This window comes from Danio rerio, chromosome 24 (assembly GCF_052040795.2).
Source record: "Danio rerio strain M-AB ecotype USA chromosome 24, GRCz13ab, whole genome shotgun sequence".
In the NCBI taxonomy this organism is placed as follows: domain Eukaryota; kingdom Metazoa; phylum Chordata; class Actinopteri; order Cypriniformes; family Danionidae; genus Danio; species Danio rerio.
The window spans coordinates 4,069,577-4,093,886 of NC_141044.1; the positions used below are offsets into that span (position 1 = coordinate 4,069,577).

Genomic DNA, 24,310 nt, shown 5'->3' on the forward strand with positions numbered 1-24,310 from the left:
TTGAACATAAAACAATTATTTCATTCATTCATTTTCTTGTCGGCTTAATCCCTTTATTAATCCGGGGTCGCCACAGCAGAGTGAACCGCCAACTTATCTAGCATATTTTTAAACAGCGGATGCCCTTCCAGCCGCAACCCATTTCTTGGAAACATAAAACAAATAAGTTGTCAAAAAGGAAAATAATTTTAAATGAGTAGTCTAAACAAACAGTAAATGTATATATTTTTTAAAGTTTATTCACTAACACAAACTAAGAATGAATTCTTTTATTAACTAACAATAAAGATGAATAAATACTAAAATAGATGTATTGTTCATCAAATAATCATGTTAGTAACCATATTAACTAACATGTACTGTAAGCAATTCTGAGTTCCACACAAATGTTTTAGGGTGAGACAACATAAAGACATTAAGCTAACTTATTAGTTTTTACAAATTCAAATGGATTGAACATAAAACAATTAAGTTGTCCAAACAAAACACCTCAAGTCTTGTGTTGTTTCAGCTCATTTTAAAACAGTAGTTTAGACAAACAGCAAATGTAATTTGTCCGATATTATAAAATGCACTTGTTTAAATCATTTCCATTGCATAATGAATTTATGCAGGCTGAGATAAATTACAGAAATCTGCTGTTTCCACTGCTGAATGCTGTTTGTCGGGAAATAAACACAGAGAAACGAGTTTAGTGTCTAAAAGTGCCAAAGACTGCAAAATAAAATGAGCTAGAAAATATTAAACCACCAAACGCAGAGAGAGTGCGAATAAAAAGTGTTTATGTTAAAATCTCTCATTTCCAGCGCATTGCTCTTTGACACTGCAGTAAATTGCATTATCTTTAATGCCGGCTGCGGTGCTGGAAATGCGATCCTGTTATATTGTTGTTCATGGGGATGATCTGTCCATAATGAATGTTATTGATTTGCTTATTAAATATGATATGCCTTCCGCGAGTGGCTCGGCAGGCCTCCATGATGGATTTCTTTGTGGAGTCACACCTATTTACAACTCCCCGCGTAAAATAATAGGTTCATTATGTCTTATGATTGGATTTTAGTAGTAATCATTAAGCTTTTAATAGCGTATACAGATCCAGCACCGGGCAGTCCATATGTCACTGGAAGCTTACGTACTATGCAGTGTTGGAGGTAATGCATTATCAAGTAACATGACTTACACGGATTACTTTTTTAAAGTAACTACAACCCCAAATCAGAAAAAGTTGGGAGAGTATGGAAAACGCAAATAAAGAAGAGAAAGAAGTGATTTCCAAATTTACTTTGACTTCATTGCAGACGATATGAACGCAAAATATTTCATGTTCTGTCTGGTCAGCTTCATTTCATGTGTAAATATTAGGGATGTAACGGTATTGTAAATACCGTCATACCGCAATATTAATTTTTTTCGATATTACCGAAGTCGCATGACTCGGTAAAACTATAGGTCTTCTGAGAAAATTTGCTCAGGCGAATGAAGCGAACGGGAGATAGCTTAAACTACATTTCCCATAAGCCCAGGCGTGGCCATAATCCTTTGCGGTCTGTTGTCGCTACAGATCCAGTAATGCGGAAATGGAGTGTGCTGCTAGTAGCGGAGATGAAAAAAAGATGGAAATGATCGAACCTAAAGCGGGTGTTGTCGCCGCGCGCTTACTGAATAGCAGTGTTGTCGCGCGCGTTCTGATCAGCTGTGTTGTCTCGCGCGTGTTGTCTCGCGCCGAGGGGGGGTTGAGCGCGCATATTCAAGAGCGGTGTTGTCTACTGAAGGGCTGTACGGAGGTTGTGTCGCGTCGCGGGGGCACTTTTGATCGATTTGGAAGGGCATTTTCTATCCAAGACTAAAAAGGGCATGTGCACTGCACAGGTTGAGCCCTATGTGTGCACGTGCCTGCAAGTTGGGGAATACGACTAATAGCAGTCAAGGGGACTGCAGAAACACAGCACACTGTTCAGATTGATGCAGACATTGACTTGTACCGCAAAGAGATCTCTATCTCACTCATGGTTTGTCTTCTCAAGTGGGGGAAAGACAATGCACAACGTTACCCACTGCTGTTAACATGGGCCAAGTCATATCTCTGTCCCAGAATCCTCAGTCCCAAATGAGAGGGTTTTTTTCTGTTGCAGGGGACATTGTAAATACCCAGAGATACCAGCTTTTACCAGATTATAGTTATATGATAATTTTCCTTTAAACCCATCTCTATCTAAGTAAGTGAGTGAGTGATTAAATGTTAAATGTGGTGAGTTTTCAACAATACTAAATTGAAACTTAATTTTTTTACATGGTTTAATATTTTTTTGTTATTAAAATTGAAGTTCCTGTTTCAAAGCTTACAGATAGATGGCTAATTTGTATGTCATTGACACTTTTGGCACTTTTTTGGAGTATTTTGAAAAGTTTTGTTTTTCCTGTAAATGATTCAATAAATACCGTACCGTGACATTCATACCGAGGTATTACCGTACCGTGAAATTCTGATACCGTTACATCCCTAGTAAATATGCATCCTTTCTTGACATTTAGACCTGCAACACATTCCAAAACAAGTTGGGACATGAGCAATTTGGGGCTAGTGATCATATAAATTAGTTAAATATTGATGTGATTTGAGGCAACCAAAAAAGGTCTAGTCCTTTAGGAGCAAAGATGGGCAGAGGATTGCCAGTTTGCCAATAAATATGTGAGAAATGTACTGCAATGTTAAAAAACAATGCTCCTCAAAGAAAGATTGGAAGACATTTGGTTATTTTACCTTCAACAGAGCATAACATCATTCAAAGATTCAAGGAATCTGGAGGAATTTCAGTGCATAAAGCACGAGGGTGCAAGCCTACTCAACTAAACTCAACTCACTTTATTTCTATAGCAATTTCACAAATCAAAATAGATGACCAAAGTGCTGTACATAAAATCAAATAAAAAAGCATGTAAATTATACATAAAACCAAAATACATAACTCACATCACATGATTAAAAGCTAAAGAAAATAAGTGTGCTTTCAGTGACCTCTAAAAAGACTCAAAAGTTTGAGCTGTTCTTACAGAGAGTGGGAGAGCGTTCCAGAGTCTTGGAGCTGCTACCGAGAAAGCTCTATTACCTCGACACTTTAAGCGTGATCTAGGAACTTGCAAATAGAGACGATCCATAGAAGATCTCACAGGTTGGTGCATAATAATTAGCTCAGACATATACTCAGGGGCCGGCCGTGGAGGGATTTAAAAACATACAACAGAACTTTGTACTGAATTCTAAACTAGATTGGCAGCCAGTGTAGGGAAACAAGTACAGGTGTAATGTGCTCTCGTTTTTTTGTGCCTGTTAAAAGCCTGGCAGCTGCGTTCTGGACCAGCTGCAGTCGCGAGAGAGAGGCTTGACTCACACCCAGATACAATGCGTTGCAATAGTCCAGACGAGAAGAAATAAAAGCATGAACAACTTTCTCCAAATCACTGAAAGAGAGGATAGACTTTAGCTTGGCAATATATCTAAAATAGAAAAAACTATTTTTGACAACCACATTAATTTGCCGATCAAATTTTAGCTCAGAGTCAAAGATGACACCAAGACTCTTTACTGAGGAATGTATTTTCCCAGGAAGCAATGACAGATTGCTATTAGAGTCTGAACCTTTTTGGCCAAAAACAATAATAGCCTAAGCTGAACTACTGTGATCTCAGATTCCTCAGGCAGCACTGCATCATGAATCCTCATTCATCTGTAAGTGATATCACCACATGGGCTCAGGACTACTGCGGCAAACCTTTGTCAAGTACCAAATTGTGTAGTTACATCCACAAATGCCAGTGAATACTGTACTGTGTCAAAAGGAAGCCCTATGTTAACAGTGTCCAGAAGTGCCATCAACTTGGCTTGGAGGCATCTGGGATGGACCATCACACAGTGGAAGCATGTACTGTGGTCAGATGAATCAGTATTTCAGGAATTTTTGGGGGAGAAATGGATGCCATGTGCTCTGGACCAAAGAAGAAAAGGATCATCAAGACTGATACAGCAACAAGTCCAAAAAAAATAGGGTCTGTCATGGTATGGGGTTGTGTCAGGCTGCACACTATGCTATCCGAACCGTCCCTAAGCACGTTACCCGGTTCGCTTGAGTGCTCCAAATCGGGCCCAGATGTGGTTCGGTTGGGCTTTGGGCACCGCCGTCGCCAGACCCAATTTACTGGGGCACAGTAAAAACTCGCCAGTGCCCCAGTAAATGCTATGACATAAGATTTACTTTATATGCAAGCATATTTATTAAGAGTGGTAATCCCGGAATAAAGACGTTATTCTCTATGTGTGACCAAACCAACACTGGTGAAAGCAATGTAGTTTAATCAAAAAATAAACTGACGTATCTCTGCATGTGCGTAGAAAACCATACCATGCCCCACACACCGCTCCTGTTCGACCCTGACATGCTGCTCTTCTCCCGGTGTGAGTCCCAGTTGTTAACAGAGAAAAAGAGTACTTGCAGCTCAGGCACCGCTTATGCGCTGTGAATCCAGCTTAACAGTCTTTTATGCGGAGGTGACGGCACGCAGTGAATTTTGCAAGTCGACAAAACTAAAGTTTAAATAATATGACTGACGGTGATATAAACATGCCTCCTGATAGATTGTTTTGTATGAGTCAGGGAGGTAAGACTAAATAAACCTGATTCTCTGCCATGTGTCAAGTCTAAGACAACAGATAATTCTATAAAGCATCTTTTTTTTTTGCATTCTATAGAATTTCATTCAAATGAATTTCTATTCATGCAAAAGATTTCGTAAATGATCTTAGCATATCACTCCAGTTGTTTTTACATTGTTTTCCAGTTACATTTAGGATTAATTTCTGTTACTTATTTAGTATACTCATTGTACAATAACAATAATACTTTTATTTATTTAATAAAATGGTTTTTTTTTTTTTGCATTTCTTATATATGTATTGAATTTTTATTTATTGATTTATTTTTTTGTGCGTGCCCCAGTATAGCTTTACGTCTGGAAACGCCCCTGGCTTTGGGCTTGTACTCTGAGCGCAATGGTGCCTGAGCCCGAAACTGAAGATGCGATGTCACATTTAAAGGACTGTTTCATATGGATTTATGAATCATTCTTACTTTACAATGAACGCAATCTGTCAGAATTTATTAAAGACGCAAAGACCCTTGCTGCAAGTCAGCTGCACCTTCAGTAAACCTCCTAATATGCAGGACTTTTATGATAATTTATGAGCATCAAAAGTTGTGGATCTGTTCTGCTAAATATCTGACCTTATAATAATAATACCTTCAGCTCGGTTTGCTGTGTATGCAGCTGATCTGGAGGATATGGAGGTCTTGTTAGAGCAGATAGTGTCACTTCTGTCGCTGTTTGCTAGCTGTGTGATAATGTTAGATGTGGTGCGCTGTCAGATCTGTGCCCTGGGAGAATCAGCCTGTTGTTTTATGTGAAGTCGTACACAGGTACATTTAAGCAGGTCACTGGGGTCTGCTGAGCGCGCAGTCAAGCCTGAAAACACAGAGTCCGGCCGGCTCATTCTGCTGAACCTGCACATCTTTTTTTATTTTTACACTTATAATGTATCAATCTTTCTATGTGCATGACAATCAAGTATCACTGACATTGCCCAAACAGTTACAGATAATAGATTATCATGTCTTTATATCTTGCATGAAGTAGAGCAGTTATTAAGTAATTAAGTTACCTTTTTTCAGTGCAAGAAAGAAGCTGTTTAAAACGCTTTTCTTACTTTAAATTTGTCTCTTGTTTCTAGTCCAAATATCTAAAGATTCTTAAATCAAGAAGCATATTCTAAACAATTAAAACTCATGGACTTATTCTCAGAAATAATTAGTACAAAATCTTTCAAAGCAAAAGCAAGATTCTCATGTGAAGTTTCAGCTCAAAATACCCCACAAATAATGTTTCAAAACTCTTAGCAACTGCCACTTTTAGGCTTTGATCCTAATTTAGTTGTTTTGGTGACTGTCACTTTAAATTCAAATGAGATTGTGCTCTTTTTAAAAGAGGGCGGAGCTACAAATGCCCGTGCGCAGTGGCGTAGCACAAATGCATGGGCCCACCCGCAAGAGTTAAGACGGGGCCCCTCCAGAAGTAAAGACTTTTGATCGCGTGAAGTGAAGACCGAGGGAAGGGGGTGCTTATGATTGCGTGAATAGAAAACGGGGGGATGTTTATGATCAAGCAAAGGTGAGAGACTTATTTAGAGATGGTGTAGCTGAGGTGAGGTATGATCGTGCAAACTGAGACCGGGGTGTGGGAGTGGTTGGCTGTGGGTTTGTTATGTGGTGCCCTGCGTGGCCCGTCCACTACGCCACTGCCCGTGCGTAAAGAAATGAGGCAGAGCTACAAATACAAATGCAAAAACCCCTTTTATAAGGGGTTTAAACACAGCAACAGTCTGTGAATATAACCAGCTTCTAATAGTGAAAAGAATTAACTTAATTTTTTATAACCACACTTGATAGAAACAGTCCGCAGAAACACTTTGATTGACATTCTCCTTTTGGACGTGTCATCAGGGGGAAGCCCCGCCCATTAGTGACCATCTCATCCTCATTAGCATAGGAAGTTAGTCTTGTTTTTGAATCGCCACTATGCTGACGCACGGGCATTTGTAGCTCCGCCCTCTTCTGAAAAGAGCACAATCTCATTTGAGTTTAAAGCGACAGTCACCAAAATAACTCAATTAGGATCAAAGCCTGAAAGGGGCAGTTTTAAAGAGTTATAAAACATTATTTGTGTGGTATTTTGAACTGAAACTTCACATATACAGAAAAGACAACCACAATGTCCTCCAATGTTTACAACATTATATATATATATATATTTAAAGTTCATTCATAGCCTTGTATACACACATGGCACTGTTCCTGAAAACGAGCCCGTGGGCTTTGACTGACATAATGCCAACGCAAGGTTACAATCAAGTTCCTGTGGGTGTTGGAAATGAAGATGGCACTTTGTAAAGACACGAGGCCCATCGGGCACTGCTGACCCTTTGCTAGCAGGGCTTCAAACACAATGTCATCTAAACCTCTAGAGAAATCTCCACAGAACTCTTTCTAAACAGTTCAGCTTGTTAAAACAAATGCAATCACTCGATAATCAACCATTGTACCAGAAGCATCTACAAAAACAACATTGCCTACAGATAGTTTTGCTGCTTGATCAAACCACTTGTATTTATAAAAAGCTGAATAAACACAATTATTATTATTTTTTTTTTTGGGGGGGGGGGGGGGGGGGGGGTGGCAAGTTGTTTTACATTTAATGCAACATAGACAAATTATGTAGCCAGAAGTACCTATGGCTGCATTTCATCTTTAAAACAAATTGTACATGGCGGTATGATGCTGTTCCTTTTCACGCTTACCAGCTGTCCGCTTACCTCCATGTGGACGGCTTTTCTACTGTAACCTGTTTGTCCGGTGGTAAGGTAAGATGAAAACAAAAGCCAAAAAATAAAATAAATAACTAAATAACAGGGTGGGAATGTGGTAAAATCTGAACATGTGGTAAAAATTAGACCAGGGCTTTTCTTTTTCTGGATTGCTTCATACAAAACGGTTGGGTTTAGGGAAGAGAGTGGGCGCTGGTCAATCGGTGGTTTTGAAACACTTTTGGTTGGAGTAGGGTGGGTCAGTCAATCGGTCAGTCAGTCAGTCAGTTGACAGCGGCCTCTGGTGGATTGAAGCCAGAACAGCAGGCTCGAATGGCACTCGCTAGAGAAGTTTGAGATCCCAAAAGCATACACAGCAGCCTCTGGTAGATTCGTGAAAACAAAAAACTGCAAATAAATGTACCTCCTGGGATGTATTTTGTGCTCTCTGGAAATGTATATAAGACTAAGTTTTCAGAATGAGCCTGGGTTGGTCCAATCAACTTAAATTTGTAAAAAAAAAAAAAAAAAACAATTAAGTTAACTTAAACAATTTGTGTTGAGGCAACATGAAGGAATTAAGTTATTATTATTTTTTTAACAAATTAATGTAGATTAAACATAAAACAATTAAGTAGTCCACCAAAAAAACTTGAAGAATTGTGTTGTTTCAGCTCATTTTAACTAATAATTAGCTTATGGGTGTATATTGTTTGTCTATTTAACATCCATGTTGATGCTATTCAAAATGACAGCAAACGTAAATAAATAAATATATAAATAAAAAGAGCCAGGGCTTTTTTTTCTTGAAATGCCAGTGCCCATCATGCCACAAAATACATTTGTCCAGTCACGGCGCACCCACCAGATAGACTGGCACGTCTGCAGAGATCACATCACGCAAGCATATTCACTTCAACATCGATTACCTTTGGGCTTGCAGGATAAGGGCCGTCCCGTCACCTCAGCGATAAAGACCCGGACGGGACATTTGACTGAACAGTGGGCTGATGCCAGGACACAGCGCTGGGGAATGAAGGGTGACCTGGGAAGCGGCTGTGAATATTGCTCTGACCCTCCTGCTTGCCCTCCCATTGTTTTTCAATTAAACGTGGCCACTTTGCCGCCAACGTGACACTGACAGATGGCAAGGTCTTTGCAAGGGTTCAGAAAGAAGTGTCGATGGAAAAATAGCACTTACTCTTGTAAGGAAGAGGAAAGCTGACGAAAACTCGGATTTAAGCGCAGAAAAGCCCAGTAGCATAGATAAACTAATGCTGTAGAAAACATCTGTTAAATAAAAAGGTTTAAAAAGTGTTTTTCCTGTTTATTTATGATTGTGAATTGCATTATGGGATGTTGATTTCTGCTCTGTTTACTATTGATGTTAAAAATGCAACTCTACAGTTTAACAACGGGATTTTTATTGACATTGTAATTACTTTGAAATAAAATAATGTATAAAAACTAAAATATAGAGAAATAAGTCTGTATAATAACACAAGATGTACTGGCGGTTTATTACAAGGTTTTTGTCGTGTGATATACAACAGAAACCCAGACAATATATCACTTTGAACTATTAAAAATGATAATAAAAGTTGTTGAACAAATGATCAAGGACCCATAATGCAGCAAATAAACAGGGGGAAAATAAAAACACGTAAAACAAATTACGGAAAACTATATTAGATATTTAATTTTGTATGATCTGTTTGTTTTATATTCATATTTATGATATAATTAATTATTGCACAGCTCTTTGGTACACTTGATTCTGATTGGTCAACAAATACAAACATCTAATTACAGAAATAAAATAGTGTTATGGGGGTTCTTCTAAACTTCTTAACCATCATCTTGTGACTGAATAATGATTAGTAGATTTGCATCTGGATATTTTTGCAAGCATTAATAAAAGAGCTAAAAAAGTTTTACAAATCAAATCAATGTTGTATGTCTAACAGTTTCATTTTGTGTAATAATCAGGATGTTTTTCGTTTAGGAAGTGTAGCAAATATAGCTAAAAAATAAATAAATAAAGAATAAAGGCTTTTTCTCGGAGGAGTGCCACAGACATTTCTGATTTTTTTTGTCCCTCAAATAACCTTTTTTTTTTTTTTTTTTTTTAATAATTTAGTTTAATATTTTTATTAGTTTTATTATTCTATTATTAATAGTTTTATTAGTTTAAATTTTTCCAAATGATGTTTAACAAAGCAATGAAATTTTCACAGAATGTCTGATAATATTTTTTCCTCAGGAGAAAGTCTGATTTGTTTTATTTCGGCTAGAATAAAAGCAGTTTTTATTTTTTATTTATTAAATCCATTTTAATGTCAAAATTAATAGCCCCTTTAAGCTGTATTTTTTTTCTCGATAGTCTACCGAACAAACCATCATTATACAATAACTTGCCTAATTACCCTAACCTGCCTATTTAACCTATTAAACATAGTTAAGCCTTTAAATGTCACTTTAAGCTGTGTAGAAGTGTCTTGAAAAATATCTAGTCAAATATTATTTCCTGTCATCATAATAAAGATAAAATAAAATAATAAGTTATCATAAATGAGCAGCCAAATACTTGCCTTGGGCGACAAATTGTTCAAGGCCAGCTATGGGAAAAACATGCATCAATCTCCTATACTAAATATTCTCTATATCCTGTACAATATAAACTATATATTAATCCAAATAAACATTTTTGAAAAGAAACTCACCTCAAAGCATTTTACTATAGTGCATGATTTGTAAACCAATATGAAGAAGTGAAAGTGCTCCGTCTCTCAACGGATACACGCACAGTGTTGCACTTGTGATTTAAAGTGTTTGGGTATTAATGCTCTGACAAACTGTTAAAAAAAAAAAAAAACTTAAAGCAGTGTAAAAACAAGGTAAAATGGCATGGTTGCTTCAGTTTTATCTCACTTTTTTTTTTATTCTTTAACACTATTAAAGTAAGTTTAGCGTTAGGTTTATGATACTTGTGAGGAGATGCCAAGATATTTTCAAATGCATAAATTATCATTAGCTCCATTTGTTCATTTCTTCCTAATTATTAACAGATTTACCTAATCTATGTACACATAAAATGTTAACTAAAGCCTGAATTACACTGAAGTGCACCAGGACTCGATGGTAGACCCTATTGTTTTCTCTATACACAACACTACAGCTTGCTCGCTCATGTTTCAGGCTTTATTAAAGTCTATTTGTTAATTTTGTCTGAATTAATAATAGATATACCAAATCTTTGTACAAATAAAAGATTAAATAAAGCCCAAATTAAATTGGAGTGCCCCAGGGCTCGATTGTAGGCCCTCTTTTCTTCTCAATAGCCAACATTACTGAGTCCGATTATAAATTATATCAATAAAACAGCATTAACATTTGAGTGTCTATCAGCATGCGCACATGAAATTTACAGGCTCTAAGGCAGGATTAAAATAAACCACGGCTAATTGCTTTCAAGAGCCTTGATTGTTGCATGGCAAAATGGCCAAACGTTATGCAATGAATGTATTAAATAGACATTGATTGCAGACAATGCCTTGTCTTGTGCCACATGCTTTAAAAGGCCCTAAAAATGGGAATCGCATGTGTTAGTGACACGAGTCTTTATTGATTATCTCTACACAGATTCAGTCAGAATAAGATTTTCCTTTTCACTGAGCTACAACAGTTCCCAGTGGCTCGGTATCTCTGCAAGCGTTCGCACAAGCATTAGCAGCAATTGATTTTAAGCTGCACCGGTGAATGTTCCTACTCATTTACTCCATTTTTTTCCTGATCAATATTCACTGTCACTTAGTTGTGCTTTACGGGGTGGGAGAGTATCAAAACATACTCCCAATCTGGAGGTGAACCATCTGTGCTCGCTTACTAAACAGATGGCGGATGGAAATGCTGCCACTAACACGTCAATCCAGAGAGTGGAAAGAAAATATAGAGCCTTCCAACAACCAAACATAGTAAAATAAGCCTACGCGCTTTCAATGCTTGGAATTTTAATTATATAAAGGCAAGGAGGATTCAAGAAAACACAGCAGACAAACACCCAAACAAAATACAGGCTTATTGGATGATAAGTGTTGCAATCTATACACAAGCGTCTTCACATTTAAAAAAACATAATAATAATAAGGGGTGGCAAGGTGGCTCAGTGGTTAGCACTGTCGCCTCACAGCAAGAAGGTCGCTGGTTCAAGTCCTGGCAGGGCCAGTTGGCATATCTGTGTGGAGTTTGTGTGGGTTTCCTCCTGGTGCTACGGTTTCGCCCACAATCCAAAGACGTGTGCTATATGCAATGCTTAATTTATGAATTGCGAGGTCCCGGAACAGATCGGGGTAACAGATTTGGGATGTTACCCGAGAAGGAGGGTGGGGTGGGGGGGTTGAGGAGGAAGATCTGTGAAATGAGTTGCCGGATCAGATTTTAGAGGTGCCGGATCCGGATCTTGGCTGTAAGTGAATTCATTCATTCATTCATTCATTTTATTTTCGGCTAGTCCCTTTTTTAATCCGGGGTCGCCACAGCGGAATGAACCGCCGACTTATCCAGCACGTTTTTACGCAGCGGATGCCCTTCCAGCCGCAACCCATCTCTGGGAAACATCCACACACACACACACACACACACACTAATACTCATACACTACGGAGAATTTAACTGAGCTGAGCCGAGGTTCGAACCAGTGACCCAGCGACCTTCTTGCTGTCAGGCAACAGCACTACCTACTGCGCCACTGCGTCGCCCCTTTAAGTGAAATGGATAAACTAAATTGGCGTGTTTCCCTGGCTGGCGAGTACTGGGTGTTTCCCTGTATATGGTTGTTGCTGAAAGGGCATCTGCTGCGTAAAACATATACTGGAATAGTTGGCGGTTCATTTCGCTGTGGCGACCTGTAAAATATTACTGGAGCTATTCTAACTTACAATAATGGTCTAAAAATTAGCAGGCCAAATTTATATGTTAGGATAAAATAGTAAATAATTTTTTGTTACGTTAAATTATTGTGAAATCCCAGCCATATAGTGTAACCCCACAATAGATAGGAAAGTCCATTAAAGTGATTTCAAAGTATCACCTTGTAGAATTCACTATATTTTACTGTGAAGTTACAATTAATGGCAATAAGATTATTGTGATTTAGCAGTAAGTTGCAGTTAAAATACTTGATTTATTTGTAACGTTACAGTTTTATCCCGGATTACTGTAATTTAAATTTGGTGCTGTAAAATTTCTAAGCAAATTTAGGTCACCCAAAAATGAACAATCTGTTATGATTTACTCACACTCAGATTTTTCCAATTCTGTTAATTACACTTTTTTTTTTTAAAACAAAACAAAAATTATATATAATCAAGACAATGAGTACAATGCCTTTTTGGTTTTAAAGTTGTTTTGGGTCAAAATAAATAAAATAATCTATTAAAAAATCATAACGCTGTAATGATTAATAAATTTTTTTATTTCACTATAAAAATAGTCTCACAAGAAAAGTGAAGTTACACAAACTAATGTTGAGAGGAGCATGTGATATGATTGATTGCGGCTGGTCTCTCATCTATAACCATTAGTCTTAAACCAATCAGATTATTACAAACTCACTCTAAATAGCCCATTTAGCCTTACACTCTTATCTTCGCTTTTTGAAGAATCACCCCATCCACCCTATCTAATATTAAAAATATTAAGTTTAGAAATGTGTTGGAAAATATTCGTTAAACAAAAATTAGGGGAAGAAATAACACAGAGTGAATAAAAGTTAGCTCAGATAACCTGATCAGGTCGAATGCACAGTTTACAGCCTCTTATCGGACATCTGCGGTTCTCCTTCAGTAATAAAGCATAGCAGAGACATCGTTAAGCAGTTTCTCATTATCTTTAGTAGGGCTCTAACTTCCCTTCACAACCATGCATTGATTTTACATTAGAAACACATGAACATCGTAAATAAGAAACTGAGCATGTGAGAACTGACCACTGACCATACTGATTCACACACACACACACACACACACACACACACACACACACACACACACACACACACACACACACACACACACAGTTGGGTTTTTATTCTTCCCAATAGACATAATGATTTTTATTCTATATAGAGTGCATATTGTGTCCTCTTCCCCCAACCATACCTCAACCCAACCTTCACAGGGGACATTCTGCAGTTTTACATTTTCAAAATACTGCATTCTCTATGATTTATGAGCCATTTTCCTCACGGAGACCAACAAAAAAGGTGCCCACAAGGTCAAAAATTACTGTATCACTATAATTGTGGAGACATTTGGTCCCCACAACATGATAAACACCATGTCCACACTCACACACACACACACACACACACACACACACACACACACACACACACACACACACAGTTCATTCCAACCCTAATTATCTTTCCCACTGGAGTGTAGTGAGGGGACAAATAGGGTGAGCGGCTGAAACATAGATTTTGTACAAAGGTCAAGCGGCAGCTAATAGCACTGGATGAGACAGTGAATTATGAATATAAACAAAGCACACGAGTAGAAGTGTCACTACAGTGAAGGAGAACTGAGTGATGACGGCTTTGAGTATGAGAACTCGTTTTTAAAGGGGATTTTGGAGAAAAGTAAAACAAAAAGAAATGATACCTGAAACAAGTTTTGTAACGCTTACAATACCATCACAATCTCTATTGGGTATTTTACATTTTGTCGAAAAGTGGCTAATTCGTACAAATTCATAGGATTCAGACAAAATTATTAAAGGGAAGCATGTCCACAAACTCTACCATTAAACCTACTCATTACAGGGGGCCATTTTGCATACTGACGTGATGTGAATGTTGAGCCGCTTGCAGATTACGCTGCAGGTTTCACAGAATACATGATATATACGCTGCAGATTTCACATTATACACATAAAAATGAATACATTTAAGAAAAAGGTACATTTAATCAGATCATGTGTAAGATTTTAATCTGTATATCCAGCATTTTGCAATCTGACGTGCTGTCAACAAATGAGTCGCTTTTAGATTATGCTGCAGATTTCACAAAATGAACATTATATACACTGCAGATTTTGCAATATACACATTAAAATAAATAAAAGATAGATTTAAACAGATCTCTTATAAGATTTTAATCTGTATATCCAGCATTTTGCATTCCGACGTGCTGTCCATAGAAGAGACGCTTTTAGATTTTGCTGCAGATTTCACAATATGAACATTATATACACTGCAGATTTCACAATATACACATTAAAATAAAAAAGGATGCACTTAATCAGATCTTTTATAGGATTTTAATCTGTATATCCAGCATTTTGCATTCTGACATGCTGTCAACAGAAGAGCCGCTTTTAGAATATGCTGCAGATTTCACAATATGCACTTTATATACACTGCAGATTTCACAATATACACATTAAAATGAATAAAAGATGCGCTTAATTAGATCTTTTATAAGATTTTAATCTGTATATCCAGCATTTTGCATTCTGATGTGCTGTGAACACATCATGGTCATGCATGTCTCCCTTCTGTTAAAAACAAAGGACGATAAACAGAAGAATGTTGGAAAAACAGCCACTGACTTGCAGTTTTTGTTCCATTTTAAATTTTTTGTTCCTACTAATGGTGTGTTCACACCAGACGCAGACAAATCCTTAAACGTGAGTGATTTACATATTTAGACAACACAAAGACGTGATTAGACATCATGCAGTGCTATTAGCACAAATGAGGTGTTGCAAATGTTGTCATTTGAGTAAATTGAGCATTCCGGTCATTTCACATGCTTTACGTGATTCACATGAATCGCTCCAATTGAAAAATCGGACCTTTGGCGAATATTCATGCCTCATTAACGAATCAGGAACATGCTCTTTGCATGTAGTTGGTGTCCTGAAGGGAAATCCTCCAGCCGACACGGGACAACACAGGACTGAGAGCAGCTTAGTCGGAAGTATCACTGAAAGTTGATGATTTCGGCAAGCTGGGTGCGCCTCTGAAAGATCTGATACCCCAGACATGGCGCCGAATGAATCTTGGCTGTTTTTCAGCCTTCCTAAAGCATATAAAGTGCAGCCACTCTCTCAATAAATTTCATATTAGCCATTTTGCATCAAAGCTAGAGTAGCCAAGCAGACATCGAATCACATGATGTGAATCTATGTCTATTCCGATGTGAATTTGACATGCAAATGAAGAGAGTAAATGCAAATTGTTCAAGCGTCTAATTAAAACAACTTGTTTTTTGTTCAACAAAAGAAAGAAATTTAGAAACGCTACTTGATATGACTATGACTATCCTTTTAATAAAACGATTTTCAATCAAATGCATGTAATAAAAATGTTACCAACCCCAAAGCATTTAACATATCGTACTTAAAAAGCACTGATTTCTTCTGATAATAAAATGCCAATACAATATTTACAGCAGTCCTTTTTCAGGGGGCGCTGATCATATACATGCCTCTTGCCGGTGTCGCCTAATGGAGAAATTTATGAAAAAGCCCTTTAAGGGGTTTGATTTATGTTCATCTACGGTCATTGAGACAGGTAATCAGCCAAAGACATGAAGGCACAGGCACGTAACAAAGGTACATAAAAACTACGAGAGGGAAAAAACAAGAGGAACTCGCTGAAGCCGAAAAGCATTTGTCCAGAAAAGTACTTGCGACAGCAGTGTGGGACGGTTGACGGGGCTGTATATCTGTGAAATGGGGACCCGGGGAGCGTTTATTAATCAGTAAGCACATTGGGATGCATCATAGCATTACAGCAGCGGCTTGTTTTAATGTAGTTTATGAGTCTTGTGTGCATCAGGGATTCCCAATGGAGACCTGCAGGACTCATAGATTTACAGTACATGCTTTTGTTTCAGCAAAATATGTCTCATGAAGGAAGCATTTCATATAATTTGGTTTTCTAAGTGGAAAAGTCTTATTTATCTTCCACAATTGCAAAAGTAAAGGTCATCTGGAGACCCTTTAACACTATACAAAATGAACTTCATTGTTCCACAATGAAATAAAATACTGAGTTCACACAATTCCATCATGTTGTCCTAACACAAATTGATTAAGTTGACTCAATTGTTTTTGCAAATTTAAATGTATTGAACATAAAACGATGAAGATGATCCTAAAAAAAACTCATGAATTGTCTTGATTCATTCATTCATTTACAACATAACTCATTCTGAAAACGTAGGCCTATATATATTTCTAGAGATCGCAAATTATTTAGCCAGAGACTTTAAAACGAATGTTACGGTGCGGTACAATGTTGTTTCTTTTTACGCTTACAGGCTGACCGCTCACCTCCATATGTACCAGTTTGTCCAGTGGCTCGCCATGTATGTTGCTGGACTTGAGATGCAAGGAGGAGTTGACCACAATGACTGTGTTCAAGTCTGGTGAAGAACGGTTCCAAAAAGCAGGTGAGACCAAAACAAAAGCCAAAAAATTAAATAAACAAGTAAATAACAGGGTGAGAATCTGGTCAAATCTAAAAATGTGGTAAAATCAGGCGAGGGCTTTTCTTTTTCTGGATAGCTTTTTAAAACTGTCGCTTGGGTTTAGGGAAGTGAGAGGGAGAATCAATCAGTGCTTTTGAAAACACTATTGGTTGGGTTTTGAGAAGGAGAAGGGTGGGACATTCAGTCAGTTAAATAGTCAGTAGACAGCGGCCTCTGGTGGATTTACACGAGAAAAGCAGGCGCAAATGGCACTCCAGAGAGAAATTGAAATCTGAAAAAGTGAACATAGAGGCCTCTGGTGGATTCACGAAAACTAAACTGCAAAAAAAATTACCTCCTGGGAAGTATTTGGCTCTCTCCAGAAATGTATATAGAGGTACGTTTCCGGAATGAGGCTGGGATGTTAATTTTCCTTCAACTCTTCCTTGGTCCCTTTATTTGTGCATTACTTTCATAAACTAATATTTTTAAGTACTAAAATCTACTACTATACTAAACTATACTACTGTACTATAATCTTAACTTTGTTACACAGACAAAAAACAACCATAACAATATTAACTAAACTAAAAGGAACCATAGTAAAGTCAACAAAATAGCATAAAATATGGAGTGTCATAAAGGGAAAACTGGGAAAGTTAATTTACCGTTATTCAACATTAATAATATGAAAATTTACAGTTTAACAGGTTACAAATTTTTACCGTAGCATTATTACAGTTATTTACTGTAAAAATCATTGACATTTTTGACAGACAGTGATTTTTTTAGGTAAAACATGCTCTATGCTCTTTGTTTTATTCATTTATCCATTTTCCTTCAACTTAGTACCTTATTTGTCAGGGGTTGCTACAGCGGAACGAACCGGCAACTAATCCAGTTTATGTTTTATGCAGCGAATGCAGTTCAAGATGCAACCCAGTAAAGTGGAAACACTCATACACTCCCATTCTCACACACACACACACTCAAACCTACAGCACATGTGTTTGGACTGTGGGGGAAACCGGAGCACGCCAACACGGGGAAAACATGCAAACTCTACACAAAAACGCTAACTGGTCCAGCCAGCACTCGAACCAGTGACCTTTTTAATGCGAGGCCACAATGCTAACCACTGAGCCATCCCTCCGTGTTTTATTCACATTCAAGATTTCCCCATGTGTCAAGACGGCTCTTTCCAGCCACCGAATAACGCTAAGTTTATGTGACACAAAGCTGAACATCAATCCCAAAACTAACATCATTCATTAACGAAACCAAGATTCTGATTTGGTTTGAGACGAGTTGGCATGTATACCCTGTTATGTGTCATCTCGCATTCTTCTTATTGCCGAACTTGTGAATTTGAGCCGAGCCGCAGATCAATAGCACTCAGTATAACATGACATTTCCTCCAGTGTGTCATCAGAGCCATAATGGCTGCCTTTACTGTCACTGCTGCTCTGCACTTTCCTGCACGGCTGACAGAGCTATCATTTGAAGAACATCTGAAGAAACGCCATCAAACGCCTTCACATGTCCTCTACCTGAAAGAAGATATGATTGCAAGCGAAAACTAGTTTATTTAACCTGGCTGATTAGTTTATTTGGAAGACTGGCTGTGGGCATTTGAGAAGATAGACTGTGTGTGTGTGTGTGTGTGTGTGTCTGAAGTTAAAGCACAAACTTATATTGGTAGAAAACTGATAAAGGACGACAAATAACTGTTTAAAGTGGGAGTATGGCAAAAGTTCATAGCGTTTTCTCATGATCATAGTGCCAAAGAAGGTAAAGCGTGGTTTAGACGCCTTCATGCAAATTAAAGCGTTCGGAGATTTCAAAAGTTTGATGGTTATGTAAGCCTGCTGCAGTATGATAAGTTACATTAGCAATCCTTCTCATAATCAAATGAGGGAAATTGATTCATACATTTAGTGGCAGATTTTGTTTGTGATTATGTTTGGCTACTGGTAAACAATATCCGAATGCCTGCATTGTCTAATGCTGGGTTCTCACCAAACGAGAAGATGACACATGGGATAGTTTTGGCCTACTACAAATTTTCTGCTGAAATAGAATTTTTTGAACTTGCACAGAAAAAACAATATAGGTGAATTATGTGCTTTCACTGCAAATACGTAGCACATTTCATATCATTCATGCCACCTGGCAGAAATTTGCCTCTTTTGCACATTTGCATACACTTTGAGCTCTATTTCTAAGCACATTGTCTAAATCAGTGTTTCTCAACTGGTGGGTCGCGGGAACATTTTTCAAAAAAACAACAAACAACCAGGGACTTTTATTTTGAAATTTGTGGGCGACAACCATACCGTTTGACAAATGAAATTTCATTTAATTATAGCAACAAATATGTCGAAGCGCAAGTACGACCCTGAATATGTAAAGTATGGATTTACAATTATTGACGACAAAAAAGACTTAAAGCCTCAGTGTCATATGTAGTGAGGTGCTTTCATAAGAGGGCATGAAACCTTCTAAGTTAAAACGACATTCAGAAACCAGACAACAATAGGTTTTATTAACAGTTCAGTTTAGTTCACGGTAACTGAACCTTTCCTTACCCTGACCACTGTTTACAGTATTTGATGTTTTTACTCTGTAACATTTCTATAATTTGATCAATTTTTTAAATGACAGCAATAAAGTATTGTTTATTTGTAAGTCTTGGTGAGTGTTTTATGATTTATCTGTCACTACTTGTGTATGTTAACAAATAAATACAAATTAATTATAATTCCTAAAACTGTATTATAGTTCCTAAAAATGTGGGTCGCGGCTTGATGACCATGTAAAACTGTGGGTCCCATTGCCAAACCAGTTGAGAACCCCTGGTCTAAAGCACATGGCGCATGTGGACTTAGAGCATGTTGAAATCCACTTTTGCCATTTTAAAGATGGGAAAAACTGTCACCAGAAGCATGTTATCCTTAATCTCTTAATGAGGACTGTTTTGGGAGTATCATGCATTAAACAATTCAGAGTCTCATTTCGCATTTTCCTTTAAGAACAACTATTTGACATGTTGGACTTTATACGCAGTAAAACGAAATGCTTCACTAGTGAGGATATGGATCTGCTCGACCCAAGGTTAAAGCCAGCGGACCATCTACAGAATGAGCTTGATTCCCAGAGTTAGGAGGTTATTGTTTTTTTTTCTATTCTATTATTATTTTCTAATCCTTCAAACTTTCACAGGTAAATATATTTGTGGGCTGCTGAGCATCCCTGTGTGTGTAATAAGTAATGTGTATGCGTGTTTTGGGCCCGCCTATCACTAATGTGTATCCCAAATAAAATATAACTAAGTTGCTTTTCTGCTCTTAACTTTTAAAGTTACAGTACATTTTTAAAAGTAAAACAAACGTTTTTTTATTTTTTATATTCCGCTGTGGCGACCCCAAATTAATAAAGAGACTGAGCTGAAAAGAAAATGAATGAATGAATGAATGAATAATGTAATCACAATATACCCATTAATTTGTCCATTCGTTCTTTCATTCATAGCACCTCATGCATATTTACTATGTGTATGTAATGTAAAACATGTAAAAACCTTAAGCCACGTACACTACTCTAAACCCCCCCCAAAAAACTGAATCTAACATGTAACTGCAGAGAATAAAGTAACAGTAACAGGTGAAGCTGAATATAAACAGTGTGAAAATTATTCAGTGACTTTTCGGGGGGTTGATTTTGAAAGCGACTGAAGCCTCGTACAGCAATCAGCTTCGTCTCACACATGCAAATGCCTGGGGTTGCTCATACACAAGACTAAATGCAAACTATCTTTAAGGTTTGATACTGCGTTTATGACAAATGTGATGTACAGTATATCTGCATTGTCACATTAGCCAATGTTATCACTCGATTGAATGGGCGTTATCAGTGGTTATCAGCTGATATATATGAGCCAGTAGGGGCTTTCGGCGCCTACTGGTAGAGTCAGTAGGCTGTTATCATCCATCCACATGGTTAATCAGCTACAGATCACATACAGCTGTGGTCAGACGATAACAATAATTATTTATATTATTTATTAAATGTCCCATTAATTGTATTTTATTAACGTCTACCCCTAAACCCAACCATCACATTAATGTAAAAACAGATCTGCATCTGGAGTGTTCTCTATTAGTATAGCTGATTTTAACTGCACAACTGTTAAAGGAACACAATTGTTGTAGCCTACCGTATATCATGTCAACAATAACTTATAAGCATAGAAAAAACAACAGCATTTCTTCCATCATTACCTCTACATATTTGTCTCTCTTTCAAACGATGTACATATGTGGGTTTTATTAACTGTGTGACAGTGTGTGTGTGTGTGTGTGTGTGTGTCTTCTCTCTCTCCATGTGAATATCAGCAGTCAATGCGTCCATTAATAAGCAGCGCTGTGCGTTTGCAGGCTAATTTGTATTTCTGCCTCATTTAACATTTGAAGTCACTTCACCATCATCTGAGGCATTTCCGATCTGCAATCATTAAAGGTCTGGCTACATTAATCAAGAAGTATTTACCGGAGAAGAAACTGTAATGATTTCGAAAGGTGATGATGGTGGTAATAAATGCTCAGTTACAGGCATCTGGATCACGCAAACAACAAATAGGACAGAAAGCGAACATATACTCAATATATGAATTTCCAGAGGTGAACTGTTAAAAGTGAATCACAAATGAATGCTTCATTGTGAAAAACTCAGCTAAATGTTGTAAATTCTCCCCCTCCTTTTTTACATACTATAGCTATCAGTATGATTCATTCATGTGAATTGGTTCCTCCTAAATGATTCTCTCCCTCTCATGTATAGTTTTGAGGAAACAGATTCATTTGTATGAACTGATTTATTACAATCTTTCTTATGTAACTTTGGTGTCTGATTCATTCATGTGAATCAGTTCATCCTAAACGATTCTCTCTCCCATATAGAGTATTGAGAAGATTTATTTATTTAAATTTGCTAATTAAAATTGTAGCCTTTCTAATTTAAATGTGCAGATCTGATTCATTAATGTGAATCAGTTTGTCCTAAATGACTCTCTCTCTCTTGTATATGTAGAATTGTGGGAACAGATTCATTTGTATGAATTGGGTTTCTTTTTATTGTGACTGCTGTCTGACTCTTTCATGTGAAATGGTTCACACTAAATAATTATCTTGCTTAAGATGTAGAGTTGAAGCAACAGATTCATACATGTGAATCGGTTGATTCTTTCATATAATGAGGAAAGAGAATGATTTATTTAAATTTGTTTTTAATGGTTGCCTTCCTCATTCAAATTTCTAAGTCTGATTTATTCGTGTGAATCAGTTCATCCTAAATGATTCTCTTGATCTCTCTAGTATTAAGGATTCAATTGTATGAAATGGTTTATTAAAATTCTCTGTTATGTAACATGTTGATGTCTGATTCATTGATGTAAATCAGTTCATCCTAAATGATTCTCTTGCTCATAATGTGGAGTTTCATTTAAGTGAGCCGGGTTTATTTAATGTAGAGATTCATAATGTTGACAAACAGATTGAATTGATTCATTTTAAATAATACTATCTCGCATATGCAGTGTTGACTGAACGGATCCATTCATGTGTTTTGGTTCATCCTAAACGATTCTCCTGCTCATAATGTAGATTTGGACCAACAGATTAATTTATGTGAACTGGTTCATTAGAGTTGGAGGAACATGTTAATTTGTATGAACTACTTAAATGATTCTCTCATCAGTTAAAAGAATAGATTAGTGTAAGTGAACTGGATCATCTTAAATGATTCTCTCTCTCTCTCATATGTTGCATTGAGGAAACCGATTCATTTGTATTAACTTGTATATTGAAATCATTGCATTTGTATGTAACTTTTTGATGTCTTATTCATGTGAAAAGATTCATACTAAACGAAACTTATTGGAGTTGGACCAACAGATTCAATTTTGTTAAAACAGATTCAATTTTGTTAAAACAGATTCAATTAATTCTTTTTAAATTATTCTATCTCTCATATGTAGTGTGACTAAACGAACTCATTTGTGTGTTTCGATTCATCCTAAATGATTCTCCTGCTCATGATGTGGATTTGGATCAACAGAGTTGTTTATGTGAACTGGATGATGCTAAAGGATTTTCTATCCTGTAGAGTTGGACAAATTAATTCATTTGTGTGAATCACGTCATCTTAAGTGATTCTCTTGAATGTTTCATTGGAAGTACAGATTTGTTTGAGTCTCTCTCTCTATGCAGCAGTGGGGGAATGGGTCCATTTTTATAAATTGATTTATTTCAATGGTTTTCTTTCTGATATTACTGTGAGATTTGGTTCATTTATCTGAAATGGTTCTTCCTAAATGATTCTCTTGCTCATGATTAACGAATCAAATCAATGTGTTCGTTTGAAAACAAGTTCATCCTAAATGATAGTAGGGATGTTATTTCTGATGTCACTCTCTGTCTTTTTTTATTCTCACTTATCAGTTCAGAATTTGTCAGTCACATGTTCCTTTACATTTCTTGTGCCTCGTGATCTTCTTATTCTATACATTCCTCGAATTATTCATTTTCTGCTTGCTCATTTTTCTATATCGCTCACTCTTTCATTCTCTTTCACCTCTCTCTCTCTCTCTCCATCTGGCTCTGTGGAAGTGTGGCCGTTGATTACAATCATAAATTACTCACTTTTATTCCTGCCATGTGCGACTGGACTGATTTTCCCCCATTCTTCTTTCTCTTCCGGCCCTCTGATAAGGTGCAGGAGCATATCTGATGCTGAAGCTGCATGATTACATCTCAATGGACTCTCTTGGGCCGATAAAGACAGTCAAGCAAAACCTCAAGCGGGAAATGGCATTTGCATCAATGCTAGAAGTAGAAAAAAAAAAGTGTTTTTGAGTTCGTTTTGTCCAAAGAAGGCAACTTTATTACAGGTTAAACATGTTGTGCCTCTTTTAATAAGATGTAAAATAAATATCTGGTTTCCCTAGAATAGATCATGTATTATAGTAATGCATTAGCCCCTATTTGGGTGAAACCAAAAGTGAAACATTTCTGTGCATGACCCTATAAATGCAAATAATCTGCAGCTTTCTGGAATAGGTGCAAAGTGTAAAGGGCGAAAAAAAAGGCTGCGTCCGAAAACGCATACTTCCCTACTATATAGTATGTGAAAAACACTATATGAACCAAGTATTATGTTGTGGTACATATAATTCTTGATTATAGATGTTTCTCACTGACATGCCCCTAACTTGAAAGTTAACGAACCTTAAGGCTGTGTCCGAAATCGTCTGGAGTAGTTACTACATTTGAATTTGAATTTGAATTTACTACACGACCGTTAGAAAAGTATGTTCTATATAGTGTGAATGTGAGTGGTATGAATGTAATTCAGACATTCTACT

At 37.1% G+C, this 24,310-nt stretch overlaps 2 protein-coding genes across 10 annotated transcripts in view; one reads left to right on the forward strand and one right to left on the reverse strand.

Annotated features, from left to right (window-relative positions):
- adarb2 (adenosine deaminase RNA specific B2 (inactive)) overlaps positions 1 to 24,310 on the reverse strand; it is a 619,893-nt gene that overhangs the window by 388,258 nt on the left and 207,325 nt on the right. For all 7 annotated transcript variants that reach the window (XM_087309035.1, XM_087309033.1, XM_087309038.1 and 4 more), the window contains one exon: positions 23,589 to 23,771. The gene's annotated coding sequence lies outside the window, so the exon portion shown is untranslated. The remainder of the gene's footprint in view (positions 1 to 23,588; positions 23,772 to 24,310) is intronic.
- Positions 1 to 24,310, forward strand: part of ifnu (class II cytokine, IFN-u) — a 121,914-nt gene that overhangs the window by 72,523 nt on the left and 25,081 nt on the right. Inside the window, exons 4-5 of one of the 3 annotated variants that reach the window (XR_015524684.1) lie at positions 16,741 to 16,872; positions 19,957 to 20,056. The gene's annotated coding sequence lies outside the window, so the exon portion shown is untranslated. Of the gene's footprint in view, positions 1 to 8,229; positions 8,874 to 16,740; positions 16,873 to 19,956; positions 20,057 to 24,310 lie in introns of those variants that run through there. The other 2 variants (XR_015524685.1, XM_087309066.1) reach the window with 2 other exon arrangements.